The sequence below is a fragment of the Pollicipes pollicipes genome, unplaced genomic scaffold (assembly GCF_011947565.3).
Source record: "Pollicipes pollicipes isolate AB1234 unplaced genomic scaffold, Ppol_2.1 Scaffold_6686;HRSCAF=7923_pilon_pilon_pilon, whole genome shotgun sequence".
Taxonomy (NCBI): Eukaryota; Metazoa; Arthropoda; class Thecostraca; order Pollicipedomorpha; family Pollicipedidae; genus Pollicipes; species Pollicipes pollicipes.
Window position 1 is genome coordinate 19,060,137 of NW_023596921.1, and position 22,237 is coordinate 19,082,373.

General features: G+C 56.7%; 1 pseudogene; it reads left to right on the forward strand.

Annotated features, from left to right (window-relative positions):
* Window positions 1-22,237, forward strand: part of LOC119107164 (twitchin-like) — a 151,810-nt pseudogene that overhangs the window by 123,644 nt on the left and 5,929 nt on the right.

A 22,237-nucleotide genomic window follows, 5' to 3' on the forward strand; every position in this document is an offset into this window, starting at 1 on the left:
GAATATTGCACGCATGTAGAGACATAATGAAAGCGTTGCTTTTGGTGCCACTGCTGCTTTTATAAATGCAGTCGCTCTCGCTTATCGTTATTCATATGAGAAGTGCACGTTTCGTTCAATTTAAACAGTTCTAGATCTTCGCAATTGGACTGGTGTGCTCGACACTATAACGCTGGCTAGTCTTAAAACTGTCAACCATTTTTATGGTGTTTATTCACAGCCGACCGCTTAAAAGACGCCATTCACCCCAGAAAACGCAAAGTTCTCCGCGCCCGAGCCACCGCGTGCCGGCGTCTGACCGAGTCTTCCGTCCCGCAGGGTACCAGGTGGAGATGGCCGACTACGGCTCGGACGCCTTCCGGCCAGTGCCGGGCTACATACCGAGTCCGTCCTTCACCGTCAAGGGCCTGCAGGAGGGCAAGCGCTACCTGTTCCGCGTGCGCGCCGAGAACATGTACGGCCTCTCGGAGCCGCTCGCCGGCAGAGAGGTCAGTTGGTGGGCGTCGCTGCAGGGTGGCCCAAACAGGGGTGGTCCGCTCGCCGGCAGAGAGGTCAGTCGGTGGGCACCGCTGTGGGCTGGCCCAAGCAGGGGTGGTCCGCTCGCCGGCAGAGAGGTCAGTTGGTTTGGCGCCGCTGCAGGGTGGCCCAAACAGGGGTGGTCCGCTCGCCGGCAGAGAGGTCAGTCGGTGGGCACCGCTGTGGGCTGGCCCAAGCAGGGGTGGTCCGCGCGCCGGCAGAGAGGTCAGTTGATGGGCGCCGCTGCAGGGTGGCCCAAGCAGGGGTGGTCCGCTCGCCGGCAGAGAGGTCACTCGGTGGGCGTCGCTGCGGGATGGCGCAAACAGGGGCGCTCACCTTTTTGCATGGGGCCGCCTGTCACTGGGTTTTCTGTGGCGGGATGTTGGAGGTATTGTGGGTCCGTGGCGTCTAGTTGTGCGGTTTCTTCCCTTAAGCTTGGTACGCTTTGAGTCCACACGAAATACGATCTTTCCCAGCTGTGGTTATTTGCTGTTTTATCGTGATGTGGCTTTCGAGTACCTTGGTTAGATTCCAAATGTTTTGTTTGGAAGGGATCAGCGGCAAGGACAAGTGAGCACCGTTCCAGCGTCCCGAATGCCGTTGCCCATCAGGCATTTCATTTCCAGCTGAGCATGACCTCATGCCGCGTTTCCTTCCAGGCGACGGCCAAGAATCCGTTCAGCGCGCCGGGCCCGCCGAGCGCGCCCCAGATTACGTCGTACTCGCCAACTGGCGTCAACCTGAGCTGGACACCGCCCGAGGACAACGGCGGCAACCCCGTCTCGGGTGAGAGGTCTCCCGCCGGACCTCCAGCGCTGCGGGCTGGCGCCGGTCTGGACTCAAGCTGCGGGCGGGGATTCCGCTCAGTTTGAATGGCATTCTGTCGAGACTTGTCTGTCGTTACAAGAGGTTGCATGCATAACTCGGCAGTACCTCATGGGTCGTGACGCAGCCAGGATGAATGGCTCTGCTACTATGGACAAGGGATGGGGCAAATATTATACTTAAGTCCCGGTAGACCAAAGCTGAAAGACGCAGGAACCAATTGGAATCAGAAGAGAATGTCTGCACGGCAGTGCACTGTGTCAAAGGGACAGGCACTACGCGTGCGGCCTTTACGGGTCACTGACCACCACTGCTCGCCGCGCCGCAGGCTACGTGGTAGAACGGCGGGACCGCGGCGGCGAGTGGATCAAGTGCAACAACTACCCTGTGCCGGCGACCACCTTCAGCGTCAGCCACCTCACGGACGGCCAGCGCTACGACTTCCGCGTCATCGCCGTCAACGACGCCGGTCCCGGCAAGCCCAGCCGGCCCTCCGAGTCGGTCGTCTGCGGCACCATGATCTGTGAGTTGGCGCTACAGGTGGCGCTGGGGGCTGTGGCGTGCTGACCGGTGCGATACGGGGGCAGGCGTCCTGACTGATGTCGCCAGGGCCACGGGTAAGGTGTGTCGTCGCTTTTGAGGTCGCGCAGCAGGCTTAGCAGATGATGGCGTCGGGATGCTTAGGTGTGCCGCGTATTTTAAGCTCGCTAGTTGAGCCTACCGGAGGCAGATGTCCGCCGGGCGATAGGAATTGGGCGTTGGGTGTTGGCAGAGTGAACGAAGGGGTCCAATGCAATGGTGCGCAAGCAGGACTAACTGGAAGCTATATGACTTCCTCAATCACTGTCTCATGCTGTGTACAATTGGGCCGTGACCTTTGTATTACGCAGACCATGATATGCGTCACGATCCTCCGTAAAGGAGATGATAATCCACATAAAGCGATGACCTAGTGACTGAGCGTCGTCGCACCCCGACCTGACCCGTCCGTCGGCCGGCAGACAAGCCGAGTGCGCCAGAGGCGCCGCGGCCGGACCGCATCACCAAGGACTCGGTCACGCTCTCGTGGCGGCCGCCCAACGACGGCGGCGCCAAGATCCGAGGCTACTTCATCCAGAAGCAGCCCAAGGGCGGCAAGGAGTGGCTGCCCTGCAACGACGTGCTCCACCCGCTCAACAGCTTCACCGTCCCCAGACTGACCGAGGGCGACGAGTACTCGTTCCGCATCATCGCCGTCAACGAGGTCGGAGAGTCCGAGCCGGGCAAGGCGTCGCCGTTCATCAAGGTAAAGGGCCGGCGGTGGTGGAGCGCGCCGTGGCGCGTGCGTGAAGTCGGTATCGAGCGCGGTGTAAATTTGGACGGACCTGGTGTTTTTGTTTGTTTTTTTTGTTGTTGTTTTTTTTGCTCGTTTTTTATGAGATGCCTGTTGTGTTGAGACGATGCATTTTTATGGCTGGTGTCATTTCTTCGGTAAACTGGGAACCGATATGATGTCAGCTTCGGATGGTGGAGCAAAAGAAACATTTGTAGACCATTAGGTGTTTGAAGTGGCCATGTGTCCGATGCTTGCATGGAGATAAAATGCAGTGCAAACTCTGTTCTGAGATTTGCCTCAAGTACCAGCTATGGTAGCCTGGACGGTCACTCGCCGCCGCAGGTGGAAGAGCAGCCGAACAAGCCGCACATCGACATCACGGGTCTGCGCGACATCACGGTGCGCGCCGGCCAGGACTTCAGCATTCACGTGCCGTACCGCGGCTTCCCGCTGCCCACGGCCGCCTGGAGCCGCGACGACGTGCCCGTCGACGAGCGCGACTCGCGCGTGCACACCCAGCTGGCTGAGGACTCGGCCAGCTTCGTCATGACCAACGCCCAGCGCGGCGACACCGGCCCCTACAAGCTGCAGCTCAAGAACAACTCGGGCTTCGACACGGCCACCTGCAACGTCAAGGTGAGTGGCGAGCAGTTCGTGGGACGATGACTGGGAGCCCGTGACCGAGAGACACTGGACGAAAGCCAAGGGACGAGAGACTGTATTTATATATTACAGGCTGTATTTATATTTATATAATACAGGCTGTATTTATTCCTATTGCCTCTCTCTCCGGGAATGTAAAGAAATGCGATCGTCACAATAGTAGCCCACGTAACCTCATCTAATTCGCTGGTCAAAATTACGTAAGTTGTTGAGTGCATTTACGAGGACCATGATTCACTTAGGTAAGACAGTAGTAATAGCGTTATTCCTTTGAGAAAAAAAACAGGAGAATGGAGATATGGATGAGTTGATATTTCGGCAACATGCTTTCATCGAGAAATAAGACTACTACTACCGTTTTGTAATTCGCTTGCCATGTAGTGCGCCAATAATTTGCTTGTGGCTGGCCTTTCTTGCCCGACGTGAGCCGGCATTGCCGGTCACCGTCAAGCACTGAGTCGATCCGCGCCGTTGAAAACTTGCTTCCCTCCCTGGTATGAGCCGTCATGACCTGGCGTGACCCCTGGTGACCTGTGGCGTCCAGGTGCTGGACCGGCCAGCGCCGCCGCATGACCTGCGTGCGGACGAGTTCGGCGGGGACAGCCTGACGCTGCTGTGGAGGCCGCCCAAGGACGATGGCGGCGCCGACATCACCAACTACATTATGGAGAAGCGGGAGCGCGGCGCCAAGGACTGGACCAAGGTGGGCTGGCGTGCGGTGGTGTGCGAGCCATGGCATAGGCTGGGGAGCTGCACAGCAAACATCTACCTCCCTGGTGATCATGGTGTTTGTGGCGGTAACAGCTTTTGGTGTGTGTGTGTGTGTGTGTGTGTGTGTGTGTGTGTGTGTGTGTGTGTGTGTGTGTGTATGTGTGTGTGTGTGTGTGTGTGTGTGTGTGTGTGTGTGTGTGTGTGTGTGTGTGTGTGTGTGTGTGTGTGTGTGTGTTGTCTGTGTGTGTGTGTGTGTGTATGAGGATGTCGTCACTGAGATCAGGCATGATTTTCATCGAGCTTCCATCTTTCAGTTGCTGACCCAGATTATTTTTTATTTATTTCACACGTCGAGATTAGGTGTAACATGTTCCAAAACGGCGTTCCCAAAGTGGACTTGACCCGCGGTACGCCCGGGCGTCTGGACGTGGACGGACGCCGTGACCATCAATGCCTTCCGCCGTCCGTCTGAACCTGCCGCGGACGCTGACCCCGGACCGTCACCGCCACAGGTGTCCAGCTTCGTGCCCGGCACGGCGCTGCGCGTGAGGAACCTCGTCGTCGGACGCGACTACGACTTCCGGGTCAGCGCCGAGAACCAGTACGGCGTCTCCGAGCCGTGCCCCACCTCCGAGCCGGTCAAGGCCAGGCACCCCTTCGGTCAGTTCCAGGCCGCTGTCGCAACACACGCTGGGTCGTCAATCAGATCGGGTTTGATCAATTTGGTTAGAAAGCGTGTAGTAGCCTTCTCGGTCGTAGTGAGCGTGAGAATACGGTCGGCCTGAGATAGTGTTTTATGTGAAGTTAGGAGGCAAACCATTCGTGTTGCCGCTCGCTGCCAGATACTCACGCGTCATGGTTGACGCAGGCTGCGTTCCCGGTGTGACGCCAAGACGGCAGTGTGCCTGATGTCCAGATATCGTCCGCATCAGTGTCTTGCCAGCTGCCATCAGCGCTGACGTGGCTGAGCGTGGCTGAGATCAGCGGCGGTGCGTGGCTGACCGGCGCCTGACCGCCAGACGTGCCGGGTGCGCCGGGCGCTCCCCGCGGCCTGGACACGTCCGAGGACTCGATCACGCTCACCTGGCAGCGGCCGCGTCACGACGGCGGCTCGCCCATCACCGGCTACGTGCTGGAGAAGCGCATCCCCGGCGAGGGCTGGTCCAAGGCCAGCCACGCCGCCATCCAGGACCTGCAGTACAGGTAATGGCGCGCCGTTCGAAATCTGCCGCTCATGTCATGTCGTAGCATCCACGACCCACGGTACCGATCAGGTCGGCTTGGCGTGGTTCGCCAGGTAAGGTGCAGGACAGTGGAGCCGGGCTATTGCGGTTCCCCGCCTACAACCTCTACTGCACATCGGTGTGAGGTCTTACCCGGGGTCCCAACCAATGTCATTCACGGAGGACCCGGCTTCGGGTGATCACGAGATGTTTACTGTTGCTGATCAAGCTCTAAATGCAAGAAACAGGAATTCGGCCCCCTTATGGATAATGTCAAGTAAGCCAATAGGCTTGCGCATTTACATGGTTTTACATATGCTTTTTCATATTGTATATTTATTTATTTGTAGTGTTTTATTCACGCACATAGTACTTTCGACAGCGACCGTGCACTTCGTTTGGTATTTACTGCATAGGCATCAGGTGGTGAACTTTTCAGTATTGTTGGCAATGTATTGACATCATTTACGCACGCAAGTCTGAAAAACCCATTTGATGGATGGATTTTCGATCAAATTCATACACATGCGTACATATATACTTACGGTCTTCCTGAGCTTCACGCATTCGAAACCGATGCATGTTGAGGCACTGAGACACATATTACGGATTGACCTATGGGATGTACTCTGAAAGTACTTAACGTTGTTATATGCCACTGCAGCGATACAGCGTCGTTTTTTGGTGCTTCCCGACGCGCTCAGCTGCTGAGGCAAAATGACGTCACTGTAGCGTTTACAGCGTAACTGCCCTGTTTTTTTATGCCGACTGCCGAAGCTGACTCGTTTACTGCTGGCAATGACTGATGTGATCGCCTCATGTCCTCAGGGTGATCAACCTGACCGAAGGCACCGACTATGAGTTCCGCGTGGCGGCCAAGAACGCGGCCGGCCAGGGCCCCTGGAGCAACCCGTCCGACCCGATCCGGGCCCAGGCGCCGCCCAGTACGGTTACAGCCATCAAAATGCTCAAGGGGGTCGCTGTCAATGAATGGCCTGGAAAATAGAATATACGCCGTTTACTCCAACGCAGTGATGGTGGATTAGGAAGGACAGCCTCCCTCCCCCCCCCCCCCAATTTGCATAAAATTAACCATTTACTCAATTACGCTGCAAGTAAAAGAATGGCTTAAAACTGCATTTGCCCTCTCATTTTGAAGTTCGCTTTTCCGTCACTGCCCGAGTGCCCAAACATCAAACGTAGTTCTGGTTTTGTAGAGATCTGTCAAATTCCAGCAGTGAGCGGCCACCAGTGGTCTCATAGCTGCATTGCCAAACTTATATACTGCAATGACCGGGAATGTCGAAAGCCTAGTGGCTGCTGTCGGCACAGTCCACCCAATGTCGCTTCCACCGGCCCGTCGCGCCCCGCACGTGTCTTGTTTCAGCCCGTCTGCTGCTGTCCGGCCAGCTCTGACCTCTGACCTCTGATCTCTGACCTCTGTGGCCGTGTCCGCCCGCAGGCGCTCCGAAGATCACCTCTGACCTGACGATCCGCGACATGACCGTGATGGCCGGCGAGCCGTTCACCATCACGGTGCCCTTCACCGCCTCGCCGCGGCCGCGCCCCACCTGGAGTGTCGGCGGCGAGGAGGTGCTGCAGGACGAGCGCATCAAGTTCGACACCAGGTGAGCGGGACAGATCGACACCAGGGGCCAGCGGGACAGATTCGACACCAGAGGACGCGGGGGTCACAGGGGCAAGGTCGTGATACGAGTTGGCGAGGACAGGTAGGTCGAACTCGACACCGGTGGAAGGTGTAAGCAGGCCAAATTTGACATACGGTGGGGATGAGTGAGTCATGTTTGAGCCCGGGTTGGGACGAGTGGGTCAAGATGGATACCACGTGAGGGAGATGGTGGGTTAAGTTGGATGCCAGTTGAGTGGGAAAAGCGGTTCAACCGCAGGAAGTTGATCACCAGGTGAGGGAAGACCGAGCAAGATACCATTTGAGAGAGAACCGAGCGGGAAAAACTCATATGTCACGAGTAGGAATATAGATGCAAACGTAGCAAACGTTTGGAAATCTTTCTCGAGTCTCAGTGATTCACTGTCTAGTCGTATACCTGACATATTAAGTCGTGCTGCTTGATTTTGAGCTAAATGAGCTGAATTTTCCCATTCTGTTTCCAGCGACACCACCACCATCTTCACGAATAAGCGGGCAAAGCGCTCTGACCAGGGTAGCTACACCATCAAGCTGACGAACTCAGAGGGCTATGACACCGCCACCTGTCGCGTCCAGGTGGTGGACAAACCGACCGCACCCCAGGTAAGCCACCTGCAAAGTGTGGCATAATGACTGGAAGAACGATAGATTTTAATACGTGTTCTTCGCAAGTCTTTGAACCCATCTGATGCGACGAACACCCCGTCAAATGGCTACGAATGACCTGCGCCAGTGCGACAACGCAAGGCAGTCCCATGGGCTAGCGCCAATGGGACAAGTCGCTGTGCATGAGGTCTGTCGCGGTGCCACCAGCGCGTCTGAGGCACGGGGTCATCCTGTCTCCAGGGCCCGCTGGATAGCTCGGACATCACGCCCGAGAACTGCTCCCTGTCCTGGAGGCCGCCCGCTGATGACGGCGGCTCGCCCATCACCAACTACGTCGTCGAGAAGATGGACACGGCGGCTGAGGTGAGGACCCGCCCTGCGCACAAATGTTCTGTCCGACTGGACGGGTGCTGGGGCTCAGCATGTAGCCTCTGCGTAATCCGCCGGCTGAAACCCAAAAAGCTACAACATATCGTGGTATGGAACATAGGCTACAGCTGTTTGGATTACCCAGGAGCATTTGTGAATTTTGTAGGACAGATTTGAGCGTAATGAATCGCAGATACACGGCGACAGAGCGCCTTATCAATCGTTTATCACCAATGAATCACTTCGAATGAAGCCATGACGTGTCTGTGACGTCATGCACGTCCCGCCGCAGATTTGGGTGAAGGTGTGCAGCTTCGTGCGCGGCTGTAACTACGAGGTGATGGGCCTCGAGCCGAACAAGAAGTACCTGTTCCGAGTGCGCGCCGAGAACCAGTACGGCCTCTCGGAGCCGCTCGACTCTTCGGAGCCGATCACGGCCAAGTTCCCCTTCACCGTGCCGGACGCGCCCGGCAAGCCCAAGGTGCTCGACTGCACCTCCAGCTCGGCCAAGCTCATGTGGGAGCGGCCCATGTCCGACGGCGGTTCCAAGATCCAGGGCTACAAGCTGGAGATGCGCGAGGTCACCGACGAGCTGTGGCGCGACTGCAACGACTACCTGGCGCGAGACACCGTCCACCAGGTCAACGGCCTCCTGGAAGGCCGCGAGTACGAGTTCCGCGTCAAGGCCAAGAACGCGGCCGGCTTCAGCAAGCCGTCGCCGCCCAGCCACCGCGTCAAGATCAAGTCTCGCTTCGGTGTGCCGGGCCCGCCGGGCACGCCGCAGGTCAGCAAGGTCACGCGCAGCTACGTCGACCTCAAGTGGGAGCCGCCGGCATTCGACGGCGGCAGCCGCATCACCGGCTACCTGGTGGAGAAGCGCGAGCTGGGCAGCGCCTTCTGGGTCAAGTGCAACGACTACAACGTGCCCAGCTGCGAGTTCTCGGCCATCAACCTGAAGGAGGGCGGTGACTACGAGTTCCGTGTGTACGCGCTGAACGCGGCCGGTCGCAGCGAGCCGGCGCAGGGTCTGGCGCCGGTACGAGTACAGGAGGTGGTGGGCGGCAAGAAGCCCGAGTTCGTCAAGTCGCTGCAGAACACCGGTGCTGGTCTGATGAAGACCATGACGCTGCAGTGCCAGGCCACTGGTGAGTCCGCGCGGTACTGAGGGGCGGGGCTCTTAATGGGGTGCAAAGATGGTCGTTTAGCGAGCAGACGCACAGTTACAAGCTGAGTTTTCGCTTGCCGTCGACCATCGGGTGCGCTTACCTCTTCAAACAGCTGGACATTTGGCTCTGGGGACAAGGGATTCATTATTTCCGCAAATATCCACGCGTCCGCGCTCCCCCTCTCTGTAATTTGGCTATCGTCAGTTCACTCACTCTATGCGTTTTGACAATGTCGCGTATTTTTGAAGACACCTACTCGTGCTCCCCCACCGGCCCGGGGTGCCGTGCTGAGCCGCTGTGCTGAGCCGCCGTGCTGAGCCGCCGTGCTGAGCCGCCGTGCTGAGCCGCTGTGCTGAGCCGCCGTGCTGAGCCGCCGTGCTGAGCCGCCGTGCTGAGCCGCCGTGCTGAGCCGCCGTGCTGAGCCGCCGTGCTGAGCCGCTGTGCTGAGCCGCTGTGCTGAGCCGCCGTGCCGCCGCCGCAGGCACGCCGATGCCGACGAGCCGCTGGCTGAGGAACGGCCGTGAGGTCAACATCGAGCTGGGCCGCGTGACGGCCGAGGCCGACAAGGACGGCACGTTCAGGCTCGTCTTCAGCGAGGTCTGGGCCTCCGACGACGGGGAGTACGCCTGCGTGGCCAGCAACGCCATCGGCCAGGCCACCACCACCTGCCGCGTCCGCATCGGAAGTAAGGGTGCCGACGTGGCGGCTGCCAGCTGGCCGCGGCTGAGAGCTGCGTTCAGTGTGCTGGTGTGTCTGCCCATGTGCTTAGTATGCTTTTCATATGGGCATTTGGAAGGAGCGTTAGCCCACGGAAGCTTACGAGCAATTGGTCACAATAAGTAAACGAACACATATCTTTTATCTAGACATTCTGGAAAGTGTAGACCAGGAGGGAACAAAACAGATGATGCTGTAGATATTATGGATTGGCGTGCTTGTTGATCACGATGACCTTTCGCCATGTTCCACTTTGAAGAGATGCTGCTTACTGAACGCTTACCTTTCTCCAGCACCCCCGAAGATCGACAAAATGCCGAAAGACCTGTACCTGCCGGAGGGCGACAACACCAAGATCAAGATCTACTTCTCTGGCGACCAGCCGATGACGGTGTCGCTGCAGCACAACGGCCACGAGGTGCAGGAGGACAAGCACATCAAGTACACCGTCTTCGACGACTACCTGATCATCTTCATCAAGGAGATCCAGGCGTCCGACGCTGGCCAGTACACGCTGAAGGTGAAGAACGACAGCGGTGAGGTGTCGGCGAGCTTCAACATCTTCATCACGGGCCTGCCGGGCGCGCCACAAGGCCCGCTTCAGACCACTGAGATCACCAAGCACACGTGCACGCTGGCGTGGCGGCCGCCCGCCTACGACGGCGGCGTGAAGGTCACCCACTACGTGGTGGAGCGGCGCGACGTCACGCACACCCAGTGGGTCATCGTGTCCACCACCTGCAAGGACACGTCCTTCATCGTGCAGGGCCTGACCGAGAACCAGGAGTACCTGTTCCGCGTGATGGCCGTCAACGAGAACGGCATGGGCCCGCCGCTGGAGGGTCTGAACCCGGTGAAGGCGCGCTCGCCGTACGACCCGCCCTCGGCGCCCGGCGTGCCTTCCGTCAAGGAGGTGGGCGGCGACTTCGTCAACTTGAGCTGGGAGCGGCCGGAGCGCGACGGCGGCGCCAGGATCCAGGGCTACTGGATCGAGAAGCGCGAGGCCGGCAGCTCCGCCTGGCAGAAAGTCAATCAGGTGAGAGCAGAGCGGCACGGGGGGGGAGGTCGGGTGCGGTGGGACAGGCCATCCCAGTTTTAGTTATTTTTTTCAGTTGTGATCGGCCCTCATGTGGTACGTCACCAACATAAACAGGCGTGCTTCGACTGTACGGTTTAAGGGGTAAACACACATGAAGATGACGCGGCTGTTGTATCAGACGGTGTCGGGCGATTTGCACTTCAAAGATCCGATTTTGGGCTTACTGTTGTGGCATTATGGGAGTGAACCGTCTGCTGAAATGAAGTACTGAACCAGAGATCTTTCGTGCTCTGTTTGCACTCATCTGCCGCCATCATCAGGTTTATGGTATTGCATCTGTAAGGCTACTGTCGGCCTGTAGCTGCTACGCCCGCAGCACCTCTGGTGACGCTCCGCTTGCGCCCGCAGGTGCTGTGCACCACCACGCAGATCAACATCTCCAACCTGGTGGAGGACCGGCAGTACGAGTTCCGCGTGTTCGCCGTCAACGAGGCCGGCATGAGCGAGCCGTCATCGGCCAGCTCCTCCGTTAAGATACGCGACCCGCACGGTGAGGAGACGACCGGCTGAGAACTCAGCGCCGGCTCCGGGCGGCCACCGGACGTCGAGCCTGTCCGGCGTTCGGTCTCAATCACTGCACCACCGCATGTCCAAAATAATCCGTTGAGTGTGTATGTGAAGGGGAGACGGAGTCTTTCTTTTTTTCAGCATCCCGTCTTCGTATCAAGTGGCCTTTCTGTGTTGAGTCTTGGTCCTGAGCGGTTCCCATGTGCGGCGAATCTCTTGATGGTTCAGAACTCCCTACGTGGCACTGAACCGTGCGATGCCAAGCTTGAGTGGCGTGCCCCCAACTGAGCTCACACCTGTCGCATGGTACATCTGTGCCGCGTCTGTCAAGGTCACCTGTCCTACATCCAGATATAAATATGCTGAGCCTGGTATCTCGGGTCTCAAGCCGCCCCTCCTGCCGCCGTCCCACCTGTCTCATGACGTCCCTTGGGCCGCCGTCCCACCTGTCTCATACCGTCCTTCTAACCGCCGTCCCACCTGTCTCATGCCGTCCTCCTGACCGCCATCTCACCTGTCTCATGCCGTCCCTCTGGCCGCCGTCCCACCTGTTTCATGTCGTCCTTCGGATCGCCGTCCCACCTGTCTCATGCCGTCCCTCAGGCTGCCGTCCCATCTGTCTCTTGCCGTCCCTCGGACCGCCGTCCCATCTGTCTCATGTCGTCTCTCGGATCGTCGTCCCACCTGCCTCATGCCGTCTCTCGGGCCACCGTCCCACCTGTATCATGCCGTCCCACCTGTCTCATGCCGTCCCACCTGTCTCATGCCGTTCCTTGGGCCGCCGTTTTACGTGCGTCCCCTCTGCCGTCGCCAGCCGCCACGCCGCCGCAGATCGTACAGCCGCTGAAGAACGTGATGGCGCTGGAGAACAAGTCAGCCACGTTCCAGTGCAAGATCACCGGCAACCCCAAACCCACCATCACCTGGTACAAGGGCAGTCGCGAGATCTTCAACAGCGGCAAGTACTACACGGACAAGGAGGGTGACACCTACTATCTGGAGGTGCGCGATGTGTACGGCGAAGACGCCGACGACTACAGCTGCCGCGCCCACAACACAGCCGGCCATAAGTCCACCCGCGCCTCCCTCATCATCAAGAGTGAGTTGTATTGCCTGGGATGTGCCAATTTAAGTGTTGGGCGGGTATTTGGAGTCTGGTGTGAAAAACATGAAGGCTTGACGACAATGGGTGTCTACATTGTGGGCATAGGTGACAAAGGCGTGGAAAATGAAGCCTTTGTTTCACACAAAATCCTCTTAAATGGACATGAATTATGGGATTCAACTCTGGTTTCTTCACAGCTTCTTGGCACTCGCATGTTCAATCAAGTTCATTTCAGTGGTTAGAACTTATACTCACGTTATATAACAAGCCAGTCATTAGCCTCTCTGGCGCCAAAGTATGGGGTTTGACATCGGTCAAGTAGGGGTTTTAACTCCCTATCACCCCCCCCCCCCCTCCCCCCAGCCGCGCCCAAGATAAACGTGCCGCCACGCTTCCGGGACACGGCGTTCTTCGACAAGGGCGAGAACATCGTCATCAAGATCCCATTCACGGGCAACCCCAAGCCGCGCTGCACGTGGAGCAAGGAGGGCGAGACGATCGAGAAGGGCGCCCACTACGACCTGCAGACCACGGTACGGGCCGGACGGCGCCGAGGGGCGAGTTTGGAGGCGAACGGGAGATGGGCGGCGCCGGGCCGGCCCACGGCTGTCGGCGGTCGCCGGTCGGTGAAGCTGGCGCTAGGCGTTCGGCTTAGGAATTTTACTGGAGAGAATTGTCATGTGTCGTCATTTAGTTGATCGCTACATTGTGCCGAGCGTTTAATTCACTCTTCGTTTTGCCTGGAACACTGCTCGACGTTCTAAATTTATCTGCTCAAAGGCAAGCATGTGTTTGCCTTGTTCTAGGTGTCTCCATGTCTAGTGTAAATAACAGGTTTACGCGGAATACCGTTTGTGTATGGTACTTTCATTCGTTTGTCATATAATTTTGTGGTTGGGGATTCTTCACTAAATCATGCGTTTTGTGAGAGAGGCAGATGTGTGCGGTTCACTGACTCGACTTGTGGCGACCTGACCTGAGGCCGTTCGTCAGGACCGGCACGCTATCCTCACCATCCGCGACGTGGACCGCATAGACAACGGCCCCTACCGGCTGGTGGCCGAGAACGAACTGGGCATGGACTCGTGCATCATCAAGGTCCAGATCGCAGGTGCGTTGTTCTTAATGAAGCTCCACCAGAGAACACTGAATGTTATGGTCTAACTTTTTAAGCTTGCGATTACTGCGCTAGATGTATTGGAATAGCCAGTGAATGTGTGCTTCCATTGAAGGCATGTGTTTCAAGGAGACAGGAATTTTACACAACTTATTATGATCGGCTGTTTTCTGGGCAAAATGTACCTTGCTTACCACGCGCTCGGGCGCGGGGGTCAAGTTGACCCCCGAAGGTTTTTTTCAGAATGGTTTCTGAACGGTGTGGCGGCGCTGCGCCAAATTTTGCATAGCTATAGATAATTGAATAGTGGATCGTTTGGAATCAACAATTTAGATTTACCTTATAACGTCGCTGACCTATAACAGGTCAAAGTTGGGTCATGGTTTCCGCGAAGGCAATTTCTAGGGAATCCTTCAATTTGATCCAACAACGGAGTGTTAGACGAAGCCATACATCTCTGAGATGCTTTCTTAGACAATATTGAATGAGCATACAACATTGACCTAACGTCAGGTATGAAGGTCACACCAAGGTCAAAACCAACCCGTTTTGTTATTCTAGGGCTTGCTGTATGGGATAGTTTCTGGTGCTCATTTCGAATTTATTGATAGCAGGAACCGCATTTTTTATCATCCATGGACTTCTTAGATGTCAAAATAGGTCATTGGCCTAAAATGACCCAGGTCAGCATTTTTTTAGGAACATACTGTCTAGCGTAATCTTTTTTCGCTTAGACAAATGCAAAACTCAAAGCAATCTTGCATGATTTTGGTCACCTTGGCCTTCAAAAGGTCAAACAAGGTCCCGGACTTTAAATGAGCATGCGACCTTTTGCTTAGAAACGGTTATCTAGGTTCTGGGGGCACTTTGGAGATCAACCTGAAACTTGACATTGTTTGATTTGTTTACCCAAAGGTCATGATCTAGGAACCTGAAACTTTGACCTAAGTGATTTCACGTACAGGTTAACACACCCTGTAAACTTGGTGTCTCTAGCTTTTTAAGTTCCCGAGATCTAAAGGGGTCAAATTGACCCCCCTCCCCACCCGGGCGCAGGGTATATAGTCGGCCACCCGGGCGCGTGTTAAAGACTACGTTAAAATGCGCATCCCCGGCTATCTTGCCGACTTTACCTCTAGACATATGTTCATCGGGCTGTCATGTTTGCGAATGCACCAGCTGCAGCGCAACATCAGCAGCGACTTGCGTTTTCCATCTGAACGGGTGCCCTCCCGTCAGATCACCCGGAGCCGCCGCGCTTCGTGCTGGCGGAGAAGCCCACGCACAACACATGCATCGTCACGTGGAAGCCGCCCAACTGGGACGGCGGCAGCAACGTCACCAACTACATCATCGAGAAGCGCGAGCACCCGATGACCTCCTGGATCCGCTGCGGCAACACCAGGTCCGAATCGCGTGCAGGCGGCTGAAGGAATGGCTTGCAGCTGTTGCTGCAGCCGTTGCTGTGGTTAGGGAACTTATGGGGGAGCACCCACTTCCAATGTGTTCAAAAATTTGTGTCACTATCTCGTTTTTTCCACATGTAATTTTAGCAGTCCGATAGCATGTTGTATTATTTACATGCAGCAGCATCCATCCATCCACATCACACCATGCACCTGTTTACTCTCATTGTCCACATCCCTGTGATCATGCCCATCCCGCACATCGCACCCAACCTCAGTGGGTGACCAGACCAGCAGTGACCCGGGCACACCTCCCGCCAGGTTCACGACGCACGAGGCGCAGGGTCTGACGTCCGGCAAGACGTACTCGTTCCGCGTGATAGCCGAGAACATCTACGGTCGCTCGGACCCGAGCGTCGAGTCGTCGCCCATCACCACGCAGGAGCGCGCCAAGAAGAAGGGCGAGAAGAAGAAATACGAGGGTGAGCACTCTCGGGCGGCGAGGAGACGGACAGTTCTTGCGAACGAACGCATGGTGTTATCTGGTATTGCTACGCGTAGTGTGATGGCTTATTTTATATGTGGCTCAGAAATCGCCACATGGTAGCTTAACTGGTTTACAAATGTGGTAATGATGTGATCCGAGCTGAACAATGCTGGCTTGAATGGCCGCGGGTGCGATACCCACTATGACTTTCGTAAAAATCATTCTCTACTGTCAGTCCTGCAAATGGAAATATGAATACTTGCCAGATACCAAATCTTTTGAAAAACTGTGTTCATTGCACAATAATGCGCGCCGTACTGACCCACATACCGACTGTAGTTCCGTGCAGGCACCGCCACCTACGTCTCCCGCTGACCCGCCGGCTGCCTCTTCCACAGTGGACAGATCCCGCTGACCCGCCGGCTGTCTCTCCCGCAGTGGACATCTCCTGCTAACCCGCCGGCTGCCTCTTCCACAGTGGGCATCTCCCGCTGACCCGCCGGCTGCTTCTTCCACAGTGGACGTCTCCCGCTGACCCGCCGGCTGCCTCTTCCGCAGTGGACGTCTCCCGCTGACCCGCCGGCTGCTTCTTCCACAGTGGACGTCTCCCGCTCACCCGCCGGCTGCCTCTCCCGCAGTGGACGTCTCCCGCTGACCCGCCGGCTGTCTCTTCCTCAGTGGACGAGAACGGCAAGCGGATCCGTGGCAAGTCGGACCAGAAGGTGGACAACTACGACCAGTTCGTGTTCGACATCTACTCCAAGTACGTGCCGCAGCCGGTGGAGATCCGCCACGACAGCGTGTACGACCACTACGAGATCCTGGAGGAGATCGGCACGGGCGCGTTTGGCGTCGTCCACCGCTGCCGCGAGCGCAAGTCGGGCCACATCTTCGCCGCCAAATTCATCCCTATCAGCCACCCAATGGAGAAGGAGCTGATCAAGAAGGAGATCGACATCATGAACCAGCTGCACCACCCGAAGCTGATCAACCTGCACGACGCGTTCGAGGAGGACGACGAGATGGTGCTGATCTTCGAGTTTCTGTCGGGTGGCGAGCTGTTCGAGCGGATCACCGCCGAGGGCTACACCATGTCAGAGGCCGAAGTCATCAACTATATGCGACAGGTCTGCGAGGCCGTCAAGCACATGCACGAGAAGAACATCATACACCTGGGTGAGTGGAGTGGTGTTGATGGTCGGAAATATGACTGTGTTGCGATTGTAAATGCTTGAGACGGGAGAAATTCGTCTTGTTTGCTCGAACTGTCTCATTTGTATGTACGTGTTCTGTTGCCACTTGGTGCTACCTTTCGGGAAATAGTCTGATTTGTTCCTGAAAGTAGTGTTAGTACGAACCTTTTTTGTTTAGATATTTTCATATGTGTGTTGTGCTCCCACTTGCGCATGATTTCTTCAGAAATTAGCAATGGCTGAGCTCTGATGTAGTTTCCAAAACAAACCTACGACACACTCGTCATAGCCTTCCGACCCTTCCACCCTCAGACGTCAAACCGGAGAACATCATGTGCCAGACGTCCAAGTCGACCAAGGTCAAGCTGATCGACTTCGGCCTGGCCACCAAACTCAACCCCAACGAGCTGGTCAAGATCTCGACGGGCACGGCCGAGTTCGCCGCGCCCGAGATCGTCGAGCGAGAACCGGTCGGCTTCTACACGGACATGTGGGCCGTCGGCGTGCTCGCCTACGTCCTGTGAGTATGGCCGGGGTCGACGTGCTCGCCTACGTCTCTTGAGTACGGCTTAGACCGGACATGCCCGTTTGTGCACTTTGCATGGGGCTTCTCAAAACGTCCCGGGGAGCTGATGATGCATGCGTTTAAGATATGTTTCCACAGCGCCATGTTTCCTTACGGGTTAAACATGTCTAAGAATTTTAAGCCGAAGTTATTCTTATGATTGGTCAATTTGGCCATAACTCAGACTGATGCATAACTAAGACTGAGTCTATAGCTAAAACTGACGGTCATATTAGTGCACGTTGTGCTATTCTGAATTCAGCCGCTTTCGTTGCGTACCGGTCCAGCAGGTGTCACCTCATTCGTTCCTGCAGTCTGTCTGGCCTCTCTCCGTTCGCCGGCGAAAACGACATCGACACCCTGAAGAACGTGCGCTCGTGCGACTGGGACTTCGATGAGGAGACCTTCACCAGCGTGTCGGAGGAGGGCAAGGACTTTATCCGCCGGCTTCTGATCAAGGCCAAGGAGTGAGTGGCGACAGGCTGGGTCAGCGGGTCGCCAAATGACATGGTCGATGAATTCGTTTTTTTATTCATGGAATTCAGGTCCTGATCGTCGGAGTAACGGGTTTGCAGGCTACCATTGGCTGTCTCCTCTAATACCGTCATAATCAGCTGATTCTGCTGCGGGTTGATTTGCTTCAGTAGCACCACCTTTCATCGATATTTACTGTGCCAGTCCATTAGCACTTTCATCGATATTTACTGTGCCAGTCTATTAGCAAAGCTCTGCCAGCCTACCACTTTGAGTGCGGTTTCACTCATCGCTCGCATCACTCGCACTCTTCATCAAGCATACGTACGAGCGCGTCGTGACGAACAGCCGCCATGCCCGCCTTTTGACGTCGAACGCCATGCCCCCTTCTCCGCAGGAAGCGGATGACGGCACACGAGTGTCTGGAGCACCCCTGGCTGAAGGGCGACCACAGCAACCTGACCTCCCCGATCGCAAACTCGCGCTACACACGCCTGCGCGACCGCATGCGCGCCCGCTACGACGCCTGGGACCAGTTTATCGTCCCCATTGGCCACATCTCCAACTACTCGAGCCTGCGCAAGCTGCAGATGGAGCGGTTCCGCATGCACGAGGTGACGTTCGACCGTCTGCAGGCGGCGCCCCGCTTCGTCATCAAGCCGACGTCGGCGTTTGCGTACGAGGGTCAGTCGGTGCGCTTCACCTGCCGCGTCATCTCGCTGGCGCCGCCCACGGTCACGTGGTACCGCGACAACATGGAGCTGCGCCAGTCCGTCAAGTACATGCGTCGCTACCAGGGCGACGACTTCACGTTCGTCATCAACCGCGTCAAGCTGTCGGACCGCGGCGAGTATATGATCCGCGCCGAGAGTCACTACGGCTTCCGCGAAGAGCCTGTCTTCCTGAACGTGCAGGCGCTGCCTCGCGAGGCGCCCAAGGCGCTGGAACCACAGCAGCCGGTGCGCCGCCGCCAGCAGCTCTTCAGCTATAAGCGCGTCTGGGACCAGGAGGTCGACCACCCGCCGCTCTTCACCTTCCACCTGCGGCCGCGCGTCATGCAGATGCATCAGACGTGCAAGCTGCTCTGCTGTCTCTCCGGCAAGCCGGCGCCCGCCGTACGTACAGGCTGCAGCGGTGGTGGGGACCGTGTTCGGGTGAAGTGAACCGGCGCTGCTGGTCGTACCGATGCGTGGGTGGGGGGACAGGAGTTGGATTTGGCGCAAGGAGTTCGCGGTTACCGCGGGGGTATTTGTGACAGCTAGAACGCCTTCCTCTTGTCCAGTTGCATTTAAGGCCTGCTAGCGAACCGCACTTGGCCATCATTCGGATCGTCAGTTTGGCCGCATTGCCACCGTCCCCTGGTGCCGTCGCCACCGTCCCCTGGTGCCGTCGCCACCGTCCCCTGGTGCCGTCGCCACCGTCCCCTGGTGCCGTCGCCACCGTCCCCTGGCGCCATCGCCACCGTCCCCTGGTGCCGTCGCCACCGTCCCATGGTGCCGTCGTCACCGTCCTCTGGTGCCGTCGCCACCGTCCCATGGTGCCGTCGTCACCGTCACCGATCCCCACGCACCGCCGGCCCCCAGATCAAGTGGTTCAAGGGGAGCCGGGAGTTGAGCAAGTACGACTACACTATCACGCACGCGGACGGCGTGGTGACGCTCGAGATCGTTAACTGCCAGCCGGAGGACTCCGGCAAGTACCGCTGCGTCGCCACCAACCACCTCGGCTCCGACGAGACGTACTGCGTCGTCATCGTCGAAGGTAGGTCCAGCGGCGAGCGAGGCTACGACACGGGAGCGGGGTGAGAGGAGTGGAGTGGGTCGAAATGGGGTGAGGAAGGCGTTTGATCACGCTACCTGGGTAATTGGGTCGTGTATGCGGCGATGGCCTGTGTTTTCTTCCTTCTCGCCTCTTTTTTTATTTGAGGTTTTCACAGCGGTACGATAGCATTTCTCTTGGTTTACGGTGTTAGACGGCACTATGTTGTTTGTACACACATGCGCTTATAATTTTCAATTTTCCGTGAAATGCGCTATTCATGCGCATAAATTGGTATTATTATTAGTAAAGACATGTTTTTTGCTGTAAGGGTGTTGTAGATCGTGACCATGATTTACCTGATTCAACATCAGTTTGACAGAGCGTTTTTTTGTAACTGTATTGTTTTATTAAATGGTGATTGTGCTCCTTGATAAGAAGAGCCTGGGTGTTTCAGAGGCAAGATGTGGGTAAACTCGGCATCGTTATCGCGATTCATCGCAGCACATTTGTCCATAATTGCTGTGCCGCTGTCCACACTTGCTATGCTTATATTTTCACGGAGTGAATTTCGCTGATATATTCCTACATTTGATAGGGCCTGCTGCGTCACTTACTGGCGTTTTCCCATCTTTTTGAGGCAGTGATATCTGCTTCCTGGCATGCTGCTTTCGCTTCGCAATGTCACTCACCGTAAATGCGGAACATCATATTGCTTAATCGGGATTGATAATTCCCAGGTGGTACCCCAGAACAGGAGAAACAAATCTTCGATAAATTTAGTAAAGAAGGTAACTAAGCTTAGCTGGCTGAATTTTCCATCGGTGATGTAGTTTCCGTGACTTATACTAGTTACGCGTCAAACAAGTAGATCCCGCACATGGCGTATTTGGTGGTGCAACTCGACTTTCCTCCGATCTATCTAGAACAGTTCTTGTCCCTTCATGTGCCATCGCCATGCGTCACTACATGGACAGTTGTTCGCATGGCGTTTGCACATCGGATTCATAGCATCATTGGTGACCAGTACCTGTATGCAGCATCTCTCTATAGCAACCAAGGAGCATATCAATAGGATATATCATTCAGCCCGTCTTCTCTAATAGGTCTTTTATTCTCTGGGATTGCATGGGTTCTTGGTCCTGTCGGCAAAATGACTGATGAGTGCGTTGTCCATGAGCAAGTTTAAGCGTAACAATTCGCTTTTGTTTACTGTATTGACCTGAGTGTTTGTGCATGCTTTATTGCACGACTAACTGCATCGTGTGACTCTCCCAAAGCCACCGTCGGATTCCCATCGTCAGTGGTAAGTGTTGACGTCACTCACCTCTCTTTCTGTACTCTATCTCTTTTACATGTCGCCCATTACGTTATGTCATCATTCGGTTTCGTTACTTGTGTTCCGACCACCTTCAGTTTATCACTGCTTCTTACAATATAAATATCGTCGAAAGCGTTCCCGATATAAGCTGCATTCACTCTGGCTTTGCGTGATGACGCCGACGCCCGGCCCTCTTCGCACCTCTATCGCGCCCGCGCGCCTCGTGCAGCCTGTAGACCCCTCCATCGGTGCTGCCGTCCCCACCCGGTCTGACCCGTATCGACGCTGTCCCAGACCGCCGGTACCTGCCCACCGTGCCGCACCCGCAGCCGGTGACGAATGGCTACGACAGCTCGGCGGCGCACCACTACTCGGCCTCGCACAAGACCGACCTCAAGTCGACCCAGCAGAGCTACCAGGCTAGCGCCGCGAAGGTCAGTGGCACTCGGAGCAGCTGGCGGATTCGCGCCACGGTCGTGTCCTGGGGGAGGGGATAGTTTGCAGAGCTGGTGTATGATCTTGAATGCCCATAGATAAGGTGACGCGAGCAGCGTTCGGAAACCGATGAGAGCTTATGTAAGATTAATTACCAATGCGTTTTGCGACGGAAGGCTATTTAAAGCAAACATAGGCGGGATGAGATCTAAGCCCCGCTCACCAGCCCCAGCTGCACGCCCGACCTCAATGTCAGCGCCGTACTGGCCGTGTTCGCAGTCGGTGAGCGCGGCGTCGGCGGGCATCAGCCGCGCACCGGCCAGCGCGCCGGAGTCGGCCGCCGAGCCGGCCGAGAAGCGGCCACTGAAGCCGTACGGCAAGGGCCTGTCGTCGGGCAGCGGCAGCCGCTCACGCTCGGCCACCAAGGAGCTCGAGATCCCGCCCGACGACTCGCTCATGCACGCGCCCGTCTTCGAGGACAAGATGGCGGCGACGCTGGCGGTGCGTGACGGCGAGGCGCTGGCGCTGCGCTGCCAGGTGCGGGGCGACCCCGACCCCAAGATCGCCTGGAGCAAGAACGGCGAGCCGCTCAGCTCGTCGGACGTGGTCGACCTCAAGTACCGGCAGGGCGTGGCGTCGCTGGTCATCGCCGAGGTGTTCCCCGAGGACGAGGGTGCCTACGAGTGCCGCGCCTACAACTCGATGGGCGAGGTCACCGCCACCTGCCAGGTCACCGTCACGCGTGAGTACCGGCGGGAGGAGGTCAGCTCGGGCGCCGGCGCCGAGCAGCGCCCACGAGCGCGGTCTTCTGCGCCGTGCATTGCGGGATTGCGGCTGAACCACAGGAATTCTAAGAGACCAGCTCCTTTGTGATCACAAAATTAGCGGGTCGGTTAGTCGCACGAGTGCTGAGCAAAAAATAGTACTTCTCCCCGTCTGACCCATTTATCGTTGAAGTGGGCTCTCAAGGTTTGTATGAACACGGTCACT